The sequence below is a fragment of the Amia ocellicauda genome, chromosome 4 (genome assembly GCF_036373705.1).
Source record: "Amia ocellicauda isolate fAmiCal2 chromosome 4, fAmiCal2.hap1, whole genome shotgun sequence".
In the NCBI taxonomy this organism is placed as follows: domain Eukaryota; kingdom Metazoa; phylum Chordata; class Actinopteri; order Amiiformes; family Amiidae; genus Amia; species Amia ocellicauda.
This window is the reverse complement of record NC_089853.1, coordinates 34,741,183-34,756,074: the sequence shown is the minus strand read 5'-3', so window position 1 is coordinate 34,756,074 and position 14,892 is coordinate 34,741,183. Positions and strand designations below refer to the sequence as shown.

At 39.0% G+C, this 14,892-nt stretch overlaps 1 protein-coding gene across 18 annotated transcripts in view; it reads right to left on the bottom strand.

The window, feature by feature from the left end:
* The window catches only part of mef2aa (myocyte enhancer factor 2aa), a 141,478-nt gene extending 127,653 nt beyond the window's left edge, over positions 1-13,825 (bottom strand). For 2 of the 18 annotated variants that reach the window (XM_066701963.1, XM_066701962.1), the window contains exon 1: positions 6,370-6,764. The gene's annotated coding sequence lies outside the window, so the exon portion shown is untranslated. Of the gene's footprint in view, positions 1-5,935; positions 6,235-6,369; positions 6,810-13,575 lie in introns of those variants that run through there. The other 16 variants (XM_066701966.1, XM_066701965.1, XM_066701969.1 and 13 more) reach the window with 14 other exon arrangements.
* Between the last annotated feature and the right edge of the window lie 1,067 nt (positions 13,826-14,892).

The window sequence follows — 14,892 nt, the reverse complement described above, 5'->3', positions numbered from 1 at the left end:
ATGCAATCTACAGTTATACAGGGAGACAACATGAGGATCGCAGTAGCATTAAATCAATTACTGAAGTTTTTTTTTTTTTTTTTTTCCAGCATCACAGGTTCTAATGAAATAGAAATGCACAAGCAAACAAAATTAAAATAAACAGTATTTTTTTCAAGCTTTCACACTCTTCTAAAAATGTTCCATGTGAATGCACAGAAATTCACACAACTGCACAGAATAGCTGTACCAATACACACAGCAGACTGAAAAGACTGGTGTGGGTATGAGCACAGAATAACAGCCAGAGACGCCATAGACTTAAGCCCCTAAAATTAATCTTACTGTCCATTTTAAAACTGACTTGTATTCCACAGTCCTGTGAAAATGGAAAATTGAATAAAGCATGAAAGAAAAGAAAATCTAAATGTATAATGAATTACATACTTGGTAAACTAGGCTCTGTATTACCGTTACTTCAGCTAGTGAAGCAAAAGCACATTTGTAGTGTAACAGCATCGCATGATTTCTGAATATAATAATAAATGCAAAAAATAGAGCACACCAACTTAGAATCAAAGTTCCTTTTGTAAACAATGGGAAGCAGGTTCATGCAAAAAGCACCGCTTTAGGACAGCGTTTCTTGAAGTTTCTTTCGTTTATTTAAATTTGTTGTTTGTTTTTTAGCCAAGGAATCTGGTTTCATTAGGACATCTGGAAAACTTGCAAAAAACTAATCCATTATTCAAGTCATAAGTCATTCAGTCCAAAAGATGGTGATAGTCTGTAACATACAAAAACTTCTACAGTCACTAGCCTCAGAAGTTGGAAAGGTTAAATGAGGATAAAAGTAGACGGTAGATGTAACATTTTTTTACACTTTTTGTCCCATACAGTCAGTTTCAAGACTAGATGTATATAAGAGGCACTTTTCTGCATACTTGTTACTTTTTCAGCAAATTATATAATGTATTCCAGCAGGCACAAACCATGATCCTGGATAAAGTCTTCTACATTGCACTCCAACCCACCTCTCAATTGTGTAATTGAACCCATTACTGGCTTAAATAGTCAAGAAATAACTGTTTTATACCAATGCTTGTGAAAGTACATAACTTTCTAAGCATTTGTGGTCTTTGACGCATATACTCACCTCTTTACGAAAACTTCATGTAGCATTTTTGAATACGTGTCTTGAGCTTTACATATAGCATAGCAACCCCTAAATCAAACAGTTTATACTGGGTTCTAATTCAAAACAGCTCATACTATGGCAGATACATTTGTTTAAAGCAACAGCATTGAAATATCATCTGTAGCTTTGCGAGTTTGAAGAAAAGCCAGGCAAACTTCACACCATTTCACTTTCCCCAGCAAGTACCTCTGTAAAGTGTTAATAGGAATAAAATATAAATTATAATTGTTATCTCTAATCAATAAAAACAGAAATGTATTATTATTATTGTAATCAGAACAAATCATTTTGCTTACCCAGTCCGTATTAGTGACAACAGCTCATAAAGCTCTTTCAGAAGGAAACAAATCAGGATGAAAGGCAAATAACTGCTCGTGAGGTCATTTTCATGACAATTTACCATGGCCTGACTACCTGCCATTGCGAGGCCTGTAATTACTAACTTGCACAGACAGAGCCTATAAGCTGACATGAGGAGTGATTAATTTTTATGCAGTTAAACCAAACTTAGACAGAAAAAGTTGCATGGTATATACTGTTGGAAATACTGATAAAATAGTTGCAAGTGGATTTAAAAAGACAAACTCATTGGTGGGCACATGAAGGACTTTTGCGATTGGGCCTTTGTAGAACCGACAAAAACACGAGCTCCACCAAGACTCTACAGTCCAGTAAGACCTTTATTTAAAGTATTCAGAGGCCTAGTACATCATAATATATTATGTTTGATCACATTTGTACAGTCAAATGGCACAGGGAAAAACAAACTGAAACAACAACATCATCATCTTTATATAGCACAGTGACAGAGTAAAATAATTCCCCTAATCTACACACACACTGACATTTGGAGTTCGTTAAATCTCAGCAGAGAAGGAGTTAAACTCCTGCCATCATATTTTATCACAGATTAATACATTAGTACATGCTGTACTCCCTATTTCAGCACTTGTAATGTTTAATGGCATTTTAAATTATTTAGATTCTAATTTAACCTCTGAACATCTATAGCCAATGCTTAAATCTGGTCATATTAACAATAAGCATACTGGAGCTTTTTTGTATTTTAATAATAATAATAACAATAATAACAATAATAATAATAATAATAATAATAATAATAATAATAATAATAATAATAATACATAATAATAGCAGTATCTACTGACAAATCTGGGTGATATTTTAACGCAAAGTCAATGGACATGCCAATTTTGAAAGTCTTTATGAATAACTTGATTTATAGCTGCTCCAGACTGCTTCCACCACATGCAGTTCTGGGTTATACTACCGCAGGAATTGGACAGAAGTGAATTTAGTACCGCACCATGGAAATAAGCTGTACACTATTAGCACTAATACTGAGAAAACATTCTTTCATATTCTTTACACAAGCCTTAACTAGAGCCCTGAGATAACCCCACTATTGTTGGTTACAGGCACACTTTTATAAAAACCAATCACAAGCCACATGTGTGCACTTAGACCCTGACATACTGAAGAGTATATTAACCTAGCAACATTTTTATTTTTTTCTGGGTTTAGCCAATGCATCACATGAGTTGTAGGTTTATTTATGCATGACAGAATATAAAGCTGGTTTAATGACAGCCTCCACTAAGTGCAATCCTATTGGATTAAATAAAGATAAATAATATTAAACATACAGCTGAAGGTTTGTAAATTTTGTCCGTCTAAGGTTTGTAATCAAAAAAGCATTGCATATTGTACATTATGACAACTGCCACAACAGAACTGGCAAGGTGAACGGAATATGATTTGAAACCATACGTGAGGCTGAGATTGGAAGAAACGGAATCAAACTAGCATTAAAAAGTACAATATTGCCTTTGTGAGAATGAATCATGTTCTTAAAAGTTCTAAATTATTATTGTTATGTTTTTTAATCTCATGAAGAAGATGTCAGTAAATGCACTGTTATATGGCACTGATACTGCAAGAGACTTCGTCAGCCTACAAGAACCATATCATTACAAGTTACAGCCATGAGAGATCCCATGGTTTTATGGTAAACTCGGCTGTATATTCCACATCACAATACAAAAAGGGCTTCTTAAACACTCACTGAAAACCACGTTGTCTAAAGGCGAGAAGAAACTGACCAGAAATTAACTGAAACCAGACACTACGGAGACAGTTTACTCTCCCCCTTCACCTCAGATATGCATTTTAATCAGGCAGAGGCTTTTCATTTTCCCCTTAAGTACAGAAAACAGAGCACAGAAAGAAGGCAAGCTACTTACACATGCCGATTCCCTGTGGTCGACAGGAAAGAGATTTTTTTTTTCCTCTACATGTCTATTTGATTGATATGACTTTCAAATTAAGAAAATACATGTATTTTCTGAGGTGGGAGGCTTAGCACAGAGAATTCAAATAAACACGTGTATATTTTATATGCATCTCCTCCGGTGTTGAAAGCCTGATTCTAATGTACACTGGCATGAGGATTAATGATTGAAATAATCTCATCCCATATTCTCGGGCCAGTCTTTCACTAGATGAACTCGGTCTGCAGGCACTTCTGAGCTAAAAAAGTGTGTGAGTAGGGGGTTTGTGGTGGCTGTGACGAATTGGCTTTATTTTTCTTTTTAGTTATTGATGAAGCTTTTTGGAAAACCAGACAAAACGGCTGTTTTATCAGAGATCCCTGGCCAGGCTATAATGCATAGTTACACAGTGCATCAGACAGACATGTCACAGGCCAGCTCAGGAATCATAACTACGGCATGAGGCACGGTGTCAAACGGCAACAGCAAAATGTATATGGCATTGGAGGTTATAATAATAAAAAAATAAAAAAACTCTCATAACCAAACCAGCATTTCCTTCCTGGTACACAACATTCTGGGCTCTTTGTGCACCAGTGAATCACTGTGTTCCCATCCGCAGACAAGACCTGGGACTCGGTGTCACCTGGGACCCAATCAAACAGGCTTTGAGCATCCTGCCTCACAAACTCTAACCATTTTAGATAGATACAGTATCAAAAGCCAGAAGTTTAAATGCAGCAGAAACTTTAAATCATTTAGTACCTCTGTTCGGGGTCTGCTAGGCATGACTCATGAATGTAGCATCATGTTGGGTGCTCTTAAAAACAACTTATGAGGGACTATTAAAGTTTCTGTATTATACACTGAGCAGTTCCGTGCCTCTGCATTAAAACTGCTAATATACTGCTGTAGCGTTGTGCCAACTAACGTCCAAATGACTATTAAACTAGAACATATCCCTGAGACTCTGGTCCAAGATTTGCAGAAAGCCTGCCAACTAGGGTCACAATTGAAAAACAAAGAGAATAAAAAATACATTTTAAAAAGCACTATATGTGTTTCCCTGTGATAATTAAGTATTTTTAAAAATCTGATTAGTTTCCATATAAATATCATTATTAATAACAATACTACACACAGAAAAACTTAAACAGAATAACAGTCTTTCTTTAATCCTTCAGTAAAAGACTCAAGAACATCAGCAGTTAACGACCCCAGTTTCAGCTGCTGGGGAATTGTGAGAGACTAGAGTATTCATTTGTAGAGGTCTTTGAGGTGAGATGTGCACTCTTGTACATTTGGACACTTACAATATTGCAAATACATGTAAGTAAAACTAAGTAAGAGTTTGTTTGTGCCAGATGTTGGCTAAATATGGGCAATCTGTAACAAATTCCCACGAGGTTTGTAAACACTGAAGCAGGTAATATTTTACAGATGACACAAAATGAAGCAGGATGGGGAAGGGGAATCAATTTCGAATTAATTGACTGTTTAACAAAAATACCACGGTCAATTAACAGCTGAAGAAAATAAACATATTTTTCCGAGAAGGCAACTTTAACATAGTCGGTCCTATTAAACCACTGACATCACGTAATCTGTGACAATTTTCTGGGTAGGAGAGTAATAAAACGTATGCATATGGGCTAAGTAAATACAATCATAACGTGTAAATCGAGTTTACCGCACAGATACACCACAGCACCGTTAAGTTCAGCCTGACAGGTGAAAAAGATGAACAAACTTGAGGTCTACACTACAGACAGACACGTTTACACTAAACAAATAAGATGTTTAAATATGGTCACCATGCCTGCGCTCCACGGAAAATGTCAAATAAATCGATCGCTATTGTCATTATTTTCTCCCTCATTTACAAAGTTGCTTCAGACATTAAATGAACTAATCAAGACTCATCTGTCCCAGCCATAACACACTGCCTTCCTTCAGCGTTGAATAATGTGAACATGATTGTTGTCATGCACATCTTCATTGGCATTGCCTTTGGTTAGTGCAAGTTTTAAAATGCTATTTAACTTTAAAATCCGTATTGGCAGCTGTTGCCAGACATGTACTCCAAGGTGCGTTTTAAATGTGTATGTTTGCATGCGATGGTTGGTTCCTCTCTGGGTAAGAGGGAGTTTGTGTGATCCAGTAACTATCATGAAACCCCCCAAAATCAACGAAGAAACGCATGCAGAATTGGAAGCGTCTGCCATTAAACAAACGTGTAATTAATATTGCTTTCATAATAATGATAATGACCTACATAACCGGTGCCTACTGTCAACAAAGTGGAAACTGAAGAAATCCGAAATGCATTGAATTAAGCGTTTGGTTTGGTTTGGCTTCGTGTTGTCATCACTGGCACAATGTGTCCCTGTCCTGCTCGGTATCCCAGTACGATCACGTAAACAACACCCGTCACATCCACCAAGTTTGAAGCAAAGCTGTGTCCACGTACCTCACAGAAATTAACGCCTCGCTTCTCCGTATTATGTCAGGAAAAACCTAGTAAAGTTTAAAAAAAGAAGAAAAAACTGAAAATAAATCCGCATGTGTAACTGTCCGCATACATGCATGCGAGCTGTCAACTCGCCTCTGATTTCACAGCAAGGCGACCTATCTACATAGTCCACAAAACAGCAAAGATCACGCTTTGATCCTTGTCCTTTTAAATAACTAAAAGCTTGGAAGACCTAAATACTCTTCTGTAGGATCTACAGGACCGGATACTTTTCCTGACGCACTCGTATTAGCCAGCAAAGGAGCACTATATTATTGCACTGGGTGTATTGGATTTTTTTTTACTCCCCCTTTCACTCACCCTCTCCCTCTCCCTCTCTCTCTCTCGCTCAAGTCCCAGTGTGTAATATTGTTGCTATTTTTGCTACTCACCCTTCTCTCCCCCGTCCCTGGCTGGATATAGATACAGTGTATCAATGACTCCAATGGATACAGTGTGACATAGACGGACTCTCACTCACATTGATACACGGCTTCTATTTTTAGGAAACTGACAAACTCGGGAGAACCAGCCTCTCGTCACGGCGTGGCTCCGCCCTCCTCTCCGCCGGAAACAGCCGAGGCCAAAGTCAGCCCCTCCTCGTGTCTCTTCGTAATTCAAAAAAAGAAAAAGAAAATGTTTTTCTTCCCCCCCACTAAAAAACTTTAAACAACTTGAACAGCCGCTGTCTTCAGTAAGAGAGCTAAGTTTGTCACATCATTTGGGATTAGCTTGTGTGCCGCCTCTCTCTCTCTTTGCTATTCATGTTACACGCATTACACTGAAGAGCCTCGGAATTAGGGGCTGTGAGCGGCTTGCGCAGGAAAGGGCTTCGTAGCTGTCAAATGACGTCAGTCCCGCGAAGGAAGCGGGGGCTTGTAGAGCTGCCAACTTTATTTGTATTATACTTATATGATGAGAATTATTCATACTGTCATTATGCGTAATGTTAACAAAGTAAAAATATATATCTTTGCAAGTTCTACATGTTGAAATCCGGGGTGTCCAAATTCATTTGTTTGTAGCCTGATTTACAGGCATATTTATGTTTTTTTTTACTTTCAAAACATGCTTTAAAGAAATGCCTTATTTCGGGGTTGTACTTTACTCTCTCTCTTTGGACGGCGCTACTCCCTTAGATACCATTGACGTCATTCATCAAGGCTACGGCAACAATAGGCGCGTTTGGCGTTGATTGACGTGCGAGCGGGCCAATGGCAGCGCGCAGGGCTGTGCTGTGAACCAATGGGCTGCGGCCGGGCTGAGCGCCCCGCAGGCGGCCCCGTCACGTGTCGGCGCAGTCGCCGGATCCGAGGCGGAGGCGCGGCGCGGATTTAAAGACACAGCGCCCGCTTTCCAGCGCTGCACGTCAGATGCCCGCAAGCGAGCCGGACTGCAGCGCCCGGCAGTGCACACGGTGCACTTCTGAAGACAAAAGCTGTCAACACGTCAACGTAATAATGCTCCTCGTATCGTGGGTGGAGATGGAGAGCGTCTGTGACACAAGTGATTCGGGACTTAATTGATGCATTTCATAATTGCACGTCCTTGGGATTTGAGGATATGAACGTGTGTGTATAAACACATGTGTTCTTCTGAAGCCCTCACATGTAAGATATGTATGATGTCATTCGGTTACGTAATGTCTACTGAAGTTAACCCCAACCTGAAGACAATTTTCCCACAAAAGAGGGGTTTGATACGCGAATAGCCCGCTTGTGAATTTCCTGTGCTGCCTACTACGGAACCTGTGACTTCAACCGTAAACTCCCACTCTTTTCTGCACTTCCACCCCTCCACGCCCCCAAGCCGACAGTCATGCAAACACCGAATTACAGTATCATGATAGAAACTGTACACTTTCCATGCCTTTCATCTGCGAGCTGTGTCTGTCACTGCACTGCTGGGTTAGCAGGCGTTGGACATTATACAGCACAATTCCAGGGCCTCCCCTTCGCTTTAAAGCGCAATGAAGGCGGGCGAAGCCGGTAATAAAGAAGACGTCCATATGTGCTGCAGCTTTGCCTTAACTGCATAACTGTAGACCTGCGGGGTCTTTAAACATGCCCTGACTGATGAGTCGTCCCCTCATCATTAACAGCGCAGTGCAGGTGCCAGACAATTACCACAGTGGACTAATCGAAGTGAAGGTGAAACAGCCATACCTTTTCAGACCCAGGTATTTACAAAGTTTGCAGGACGCTTTAAATCAATCTGCCCCTAAATTAGAATAAAATAACTCTTACTTTGAGCAGCAAATCCAACCTTAATTCATACCAAAATAGCAGAACGCGGTAGCTAAACAAAAAAAAGTATTTAAAGAAAGTCACACAAATAGATACACATTCAATAGATTTATTTGACTGTCCTAATTGTTATTTTTAAGCTCCAACGTTTTAAAGGTGAAATTCAGGTTTAATAACTAACGGAACACCATACTAATTAGACTTCTAATCACTATTATTGCTACCAATCACACAGATTGAACAGATTTTCATTATTGCTTATTGGATCAGGCAGTCTGTGGAAATGGACTAATTATGCAAAGTCAACTGGTACTAAGATATACTGGTACACTTATTCATTCATAGTATTCACATTAAAGAAAGAGTGTGCCATTATACAGGGTCATTTATCTTAGAACAGATCAGCGTGCTTTTCTTTCAATTTATTCTTCTTTTAATGTATTCATGTAATGCTACATATGATAAAATACATGACAGGATCATATGAAAACATGCAGCCTTCACATACTGGTAGAGAAAATATGTATTGATATAACTACCACAAAAATTAGCAGACACTAACACAGGTCTATCAGGTCACAGGTGCTACTGACATTAAACTGACTTTCTGTGAGGAAGTACTTTGGGGGCTGCTTCTTTTAATAGGAACAATTCTGGTGGGACATAAACAAAAAGTCGATCTTAAACGCATACCAGCAGGAATTAAGGAGGGGGGGATGTGACAATCCAGACAGTCTACATAGTCTAATTTAATAGTCACTAATCTAGATAGTGTCTGAATCAAATAGAATAATTCTAGAATTGCTCACCCAAGAAGCTATTTCTGTTTGAACTATGTATAAAAATAAACGTGATCATACCAGGCCCTTTCAGTGATGTATGTTTGTCCAGGTAATTCAGCCTCAGGATATATTTCAATGCCAATCAGCTATAAAAAATAATAATAATAATAATGATTAAATTAAAAGGATTTTCAAAGGTCCTCACTCAGCAATATCTGCTCTCCACAATCTTATAGTGATTAAAGCTACGTATCTACCAGATACAAATGGGTTTGGAAGAAGTTTTGTTTTGTTTGTTAAATATAAATGTGGAAAATTATTTAATATGGAGTTCAAATTTTTGAACTGGAGGAATATAACCTTTTAAAAACGAACTGTGGCAGTGTTTTATTGGGAAGAGTGCTGGAAGCAGATTTGCTTTGAATACACATTCAGACCCGTACTTCAAATGGTCAGCATAGATTCTGTCAAAACCAAAAGCTGCCGCAGACTACATAGTTGCAGACTCCCAAGGCAATGGGGCAGTTGCATAACAAAAGATTCAGATGCTTCCTCTAACAGTTTACGTTTGTTCATCACAAATCTTACACAAAACCAATATTTGGGCAAGAATTAAAAATAAATAAAAAAATAAACTTATATACAGAGTTTTGTTTTGGAGTCTATGGGCTGGTAAAAAGACAGTCGTGGCTGTCAGTCAAGTTTCGGTGGGTCAACTACCACACCATCTTATCCTCTCCGGAAACTTTCAGCATCATTGTTACGAAGGGGGGTGGGCGTTCAGGATGGCAAGAGCAGAGAGGAATTGAGTATTTGTGCGCCCCCTACTCCTGGTGGAAATTGAGACTTTTCCTGAAATGAGCTCCCATACAAGTTTTTCACAGTTCTCACTCAGAGCAACTCCACTCCTATTAACACCCCCCAGCAGCAGCTGTGTCTGAGCACACCCATATAAATAGCAACACAATACAACAGACGTGCTGCCTGGAAACCGAGGTGGAATTAAACAATTAGCGATTTCATCAAGGTTTATATATATATATATATATACACACATACATACACACACACTCACACATGTACAGTAATGCTGGTGGCACAGACATTGAGCAATTTGGCACAAATGTCACAGTTCCATTACAGCTTAGAAAAAGAAGACAATATTTTACAGGTTTTACATATAAGAAAGATTAAGAAAATCAACTATTTGTTTTCAGTTACAGCTTTAATTCTCACTCAGTTGAACTTTCACTGTATCAAGCTGCCATTAATATTCCCTTAGCTTTCCACTGTATTATACCATTGTAACTCAACCTGAATTGAATTCTGTGAGCATGTAAGTAATGTTATAAATCATGGCATCACAACAGTTTTGTGTAAGGATGTATTCTTATTTACAGGATCTGTATTTCTGTAACTCAAACTCACCCTTACAAAACTGTAAAATCAATATACATTTGCTAAATTTGTACACCATTAAGATGCAAAAATATATACAAGGGATTGCACACAGCTACACAATAAAATATATCCTATCATGCAATGCATTTCCCCTTGTCAGATCTGCAAATGTTTGACTGAAGTTGGGGATGTGGAGGTGCATACGTTACAGGAAACTAAATTAGGTAAAATTACGTGAGATCTTATCTACAGCGCCTGGGGGTCTCTTTTTCAAACATTTTAAATTATCATCCAGTTTTGTGGTTGCATTGCATCACAAATGTTAGATACAGCAGCAGTTTCCCTACTCTACAAGCCATCACTGGTTTTATCTCTGAGAGTGTGACTGAACAGCTGCTAGCATGTCTAAATCCTCTTTCACTTAGACAACGTACAACCTGACCCTTTGAAGATCAGTCAGTGACAAATACATTGCCCCATTCATTCTATTAATTGGCTTTTTATTATGATTATTATTAAGTAGCTTTTTACAATTATGCATTGAGATCTGCCTGCCTTCACTACAGTGTGCCCTGTCTGTAATCTCCACTGAACTAACAAGACAGTGAAGATAACAGATTGAAAAGTTAACCTGGAGCTGGGGCTCTTTATGACCAATAGTTGGTTACTTCTCTGATTGACACATTCCCACAACAGCTCTTTGGATGGTGAACCTTGGGATGAAATTCCTTAATTTATTTCACACCTGCAATCTGAAACTCATTCATAGCTACTGCTGGAGAGGCTCCTACACTCGCCATGTACAGAGATCATCTCTGACTCTCCCTGGTGCCTTGCCTAAAACCAATGGGATATTTCTTCTGACATACTGAAAAAGTGGATTGAGGCATTGCGGGGAACTGTGAGGAATGTCTACGGCAGTGGTCTCAAACTCAATTCCTAGAGGGCCATGTTTATGCTTTTTTTCGTTCCAACCAATTCCTCAGTTACTTCATTTGTCCAATTAATTTTTCAATTTGACATATTTTAAAAAATATATTGTGAGGTGTTTACAGTTGATGGTCTAAAAGTGCATTTGATTCAAGGTACAGTTGCTTATAAAATATCCTGGGGCCTGGATAGGTGTTTAAATGTATCTAGCTAAACAATTAGACCAATTAAGTAATTGAGGTCTTGGTTGGAACGAAAACCAGCATATACTCGGCGCTCCAGGAATTGAGTCTGAGACCACTGGTATACGGAATGAAGTGTATGTTGGAAGCCCCTGTCTTTGCAGGTCACTTTAAGAAATAATTGCCATAGGCTTCACAATTACATGCACAAACATATTGCTCAATTCTTGATACAGATATACAACAGAACACAGCTGGATTTAAAACAACATGATTGTAACTAGCATACAGGGGCCTGAGTTGGCTATATTGGCATTTAAACGTCAATCCAATCAGCAGGCTACAATGCAAACCAGCAGGTACAGCTCCCAAAAAGTACTTTAATGCTGCATATAGAAATTCATGTCCAGCACGACCTTTATTACAAATATAACCCGGTCACACCCCACCCTTTATCTGCTGCGTGTGAGCATTTCCAGCTCTAATCCCCCCAGAATGAGACAGTAGATAGTGCTAAAATCCTTCATTATACTTGCCTCTCTGACTACACATTCATGTGATTGGTTTAGAGGGTTTATATATCTCAGCCCAAGTCTCGCCTTCGATCCTTGCAAAGCTGAAAGCCTCTTTAAAAATAGTGCTGCCACGACTGGGCCATGCATCCAGACCTCAAGCAATTGCTGGCACTGGACCCCAAAAAACACACCAAAGACCTAGCCATCTGGATGCCAGAGATAAGTCCAAAGGGAGTGGATTTAATTCTGTCCAGTTTCCAGTTTGCACTCTTCACAAGTCTTATTCACCACAACGGCATTTCAACACTCCTCAGTACATCATTTCTCTGTCCTTTTTTTCTTCCTCGCACTTCAAGCCAACATCTAATATGAATCACTTTTAACTTGAAAAGATTTCAAAGATTATGTGCAATCACACACACACACACAACACACAACACACAAACGTTTGCATCAAGTGGTACATTTTCAATTTTTATTTACACTGAACTGATTTATTCATAAATTATTGTGGAATTTCTAAAGTCCCTTTGGTATCCTGCTGGGTTACAGTTACTTTGTTTGTCCCCTGAACTGAATAAAAAGACCAAAGAGTGTTGCTGCTTTTCCAAATGAAGGTATCAATAATGAACCATTGAAAGACTGTTTGAGCTGATACAGTGCAGTCATCAGAATGATAAAACAGAAATCATTCAATAACACCAATGGAGATTCAAAGAATGGGGTTTCAATCATGTTTGTTTCACAATCTTTAAACTCTCAAATGTAATACTAAGTCTAAAATCTAAATGAAATTATTGTTCATTCTCACATGTATACAGACCTCTGTACATATCCATATATTTACTTTTTTAAGTATATTTACTTATCAGTAGAGTGTTCAGATTATTCACAAAATCTTAAATGGCAAAAAGGTCAAAGTGATTTGGATAGAATGTACTGTTCTTTTTTATTATTGCACTTGGAAAATAATTATCAGCTGGCACTTTATTATTACTATATTTCTGGCAAACACTTCCACCATTCTGTATTTTTAAAAATATTCACCCTTTCTATTAAAGCATATTTTTATTCAAACCAAATTTTCCTGCTAAAATTTAGCTTTTAATTTCTTTGATGGGTTGACAACAACACCCATTGGTATACCCATCGGATACATGCAGTTTTTAGTTATACTTTATATTTCAGTAACACAATGTTACCTATACACATGGGTAATGATACACATTTTTACAACATTATCAAACATGGGGCATGCACAATTTCATCCTTCTCAAAAACATTAAGAATAGGAAATGTCATGTTATTAGGCTGAAATTACATTTTTGTTTTCTCATTTCTTTAATTACAATCTTCTCTGATACTTTTTCAGGAAGAATAAATAACATAATTGTCCAAATGAGTTCTGTTGTGTAGAGTATTAATTATTGACTGCTTACTGAGCAAACATTAGAGCTCCATTAACCCAAGGACCTTTTAACACTGCCTATTCCCTGCTTGGGAACTCTCCCCTTCTATTTCCCAGAAATCCAAGTGTCTCACCTGTTGGTTTGCTTAAAAAAAAAAAAAAAAAAAAAAAAAAAAGTGCCTCCACAGAGCCTGCTGCTACCGTTGGTGTCCTGAGGTGTTTTTCCCCAACCAGGAGGGAAATTCTCTTTCTCTTGCTCTCTCGCTTGCTTGCTCTCTCACTCTAACTCTCTCTCTCTCTCTCTCTAGTACTTCAAAGCCAGACCAGCTGGCTTTGGATGGCTTCCTTCTTGCCCCTGAGAGGCCTGACTTCACACCCTCTGCCTCCTCTCTTGTTCCTCAGTCTTTCTGCCGGCAGGGATCACGGTGACAGCAGTTTGAAGGATAGGATCCCAGATGCACGTAGACATCCCGGGCATGCGTTGTGTGACGGGGCTTGGCTCGGAGGCTCGCTGGGCCAGACGCAGCTGTCAGTCAGCACTGACGGAGGGGCTGTTTTTGTTTTTTTCCCCTCCCGATTATTATTATTAATATCAGGGTCGAGGCAGAGGCAATAGAGGGCAAGCATCAGATGCTGTTTCGGTTCTGACTGACGGGAGCGGCGAGAGCATTTGGGACAGATCAACAACTGTATCCTCATCAGTGACTGGGCGGCGACGGTCAATGTTAGATTCACCGACTAGCCTGTGCTAGACCCTGCTCTTTTATAAATAGCTGATACAGGTGGGAGACAACTGAGGTGCAAATTCCAGCAATCAGCAACCAGCTTCTCTTTGATGCAGTGCTTTCTCAGTTAAAGCTTACGCACACAGAGCTGCATTTGACCAGCTCTGCTTCCCTACCCTTAGCAACAACGAAAGCCAGGCAAAGAATAACAGTATTGCAGCATTTACACTGCAAACTCTGACCTCAGCCAGCTTAGGACCATTGATAGGAGAGATTATGTCACGTTTACGCTGATGTGGCCCTGTTGTCGACTCAGGCCCGACCTGCACACATACCCTCTAAATTAGAATTCACTCACGATGATGTCATAATGACCTCCAAGAAGAGACATGCCTTCCCCTTCCCAAAAACAAGATGTGCACATTTTCACAGGTATTTCCTATCAAACCACTGGGTCTTTAATGGCTAAGAAATGGAGCAGCATGTCATAACCACAGCTGACATATCTGGTTCATCTGTAGGTGGAGGGCACAGGCTTCTATATCTCCCTCCCCTAGCTGACCATTTCATCTTATCAGGTGAACACATGCCATGAAGAGCAGGCTATTGCTTTCACTTTCCAGAGTTTGACATCCATCGACATTTTGGGATCAAAATATTTCATATGCATTGGTGCAGAAAGAAAAATACATAAATATGCATTCCTTTGTAACTGACCCCACGCCT